General features: G+C 37.3%; 1 non-coding gene across 1 annotated transcript; it reads left to right on the forward strand.

Moving 5' to 3' along the window:
• The first annotated feature begins 858 nt into the window (after positions 1 to 858).
• Positions 859 to 943, forward strand: TRNAQ-UUG (transfer RNA glutamine (anticodon UUG)). Its single transcript has one exon. It is a non-coding gene; the product is annotated as a tRNA-Gln (tRNA).
• Positions 944 to 2,036: the final 1,093 nt, after the last annotated feature.

Raw genomic sequence — 2,036 nt, forward strand, 5'->3', positions numbered from 1 at the left:
TAAGAGATCCTAAGGGGGACTCTGTGAGTGTTGTAAAGACCACAAAGGACCAGAGACATCACTACAAGCATGAAACCTACAGATAACACAATGACTCTAAACCCATATCTTTCAATAATAACACTGAATGTAAACAAACTAAATGCTCCAAACAAAGGACATAGGGTATCTGAATGGATTAAAAAAAATAAGACCGATCTATTTTCTGTCTACAAGAAACCCATTTTAGACTGGAGGACACCTTCATATTGAAAGTTAGGGGGTGAAGAACCATTTATCATGCTACTGGAAGCCAAAAGAAAGCTGGAGTAGCCATACTTATATCAGACAAACTAGATTTTAAACTAAAGACTGTAACGAGATGAAGAAGGGCATTACATAATAATTATAGAGTCTACCCATCAAGAAGAGCTAACAATTGTAAATGTTTATGCACCAAATTTGGAACACCCAAATATATAAAACAAATCACAAACATAAGCATCTTATTGGTAAGAATGTGGTAATTGCAGGGGGAATTTAATACTCCACTTACAACAACGGACAGATCATCTAGACAGAAAATCAATAAAGAAACAATGACCCTGAATGATACACTGGACCAGATGAACTTGACATAAGTATTTGGAACTTTTCATCCTAAAACAATAGAATATACATTGTTCTTGAGTGCACATGGAACATTCTCCAAGATAGATCACATACTGGGTCAAAAAACAGCCCTCAATAAATACAAAAGAATTGAAATCATACCAATGCACGCTTTCAGATCACAATGCTATGAAACTTGAAATCAACCACAGGAAAAGTTTGGAAAACCTCCAAATGCATGGAGGTTAAAGAACATCCTACTGGGGCGCCTGGGTGGCTCAGTTGGTTGAGTGTCTGACTTTGGCTCAGGTCATGATCTCACAGTTCGTGGGTTCGAGCCCCACATCAGGCTCTGTGCTGGACCACTTGCTTGGAGCCTGGAGCCTGCTTCGGATTCTGTGTCTCCTTCTCTCTCTGCCCCTCCCCCACTCATTCTTTGTCTCACTTTGTTTCTCAAAAATAAATAAATGTAAAAAAAAAATTTTTTTAAGAGCATCCTACTAAAGAACGAATGGGTCAACCAGGCAATTAAAGAAGAAATTTAAAAATATATGGAAAAGAGATTTGACCCAAACAGATAACATCATGAATGAAAATGGATTTATCACAACCAATCCCTCAGAAATACAAGCAATTATCAGAGAATACTATGAAAAATTATATGCCAACAAACTGGACAACCTGGAAGAAATGGACAAATTCCTAGACACCCACACACTACCAAAACTCAAATGAGAGAAATAGAAAATTCGAACAGACCCATAACTACTGAAGAAATTGAATCAGTTATCAAAAATCTCCCAACAAGTAAGAGTCCTGGACGAGATGGATTCCCTGGGGAATTCTACCAGACACTTAAATCAGAGATAATACCTATCCTTCTCAAGCTGTTCCAAAAAATAGAAAGGAAAGGAAAACTTCCAGACTCACTCTATGAATCCAGCATTACCTTGATTCCTAAACCAGACAGAGACCCCACAAAAAAGGAGAAATACAGGCCAATATCCCTGATGAACATGGATGCAAAAATTCTCAACAAGATACTAGCAAATTGAATTCAACAGCATATAAAAAGAATTATTCACCATGATCAAGTGGGATTCATTCCTGGGCTGCAGGGCTGGTTCAATACTCACATATCAATCAATGTGATACATCACATTAATAAAAGAAAGGATAAGAACCATATGATCTTTTAAATAGATGCAGAAAAAGCATTTGACAAAATACAGCATCCTTTCTTTATAAAAACCCTCAAGAAAGTCAGGATAGAAGGAACCTACTTAAACATCATAAAAGTCATATATGAAAAGCCCACAGCTAATATTATCCTCAATGGGGAAAAATTGAGAGCTTTCTCCCTGAGATCAAGAACATGACAGGGATGTCCACTCTCACCACTGTTGTTGAACATAGTGTTGGAAGCCCTAGAATCAGCAATCAGA

Source organism: Prionailurus viverrinus, chromosome A3 (assembly GCF_022837055.1).
Source record: "Prionailurus viverrinus isolate Anna chromosome A3, UM_Priviv_1.0, whole genome shotgun sequence".
NCBI lineage: Eukaryota > Metazoa > Chordata > Mammalia > Carnivora > Felidae > Prionailurus > Prionailurus viverrinus.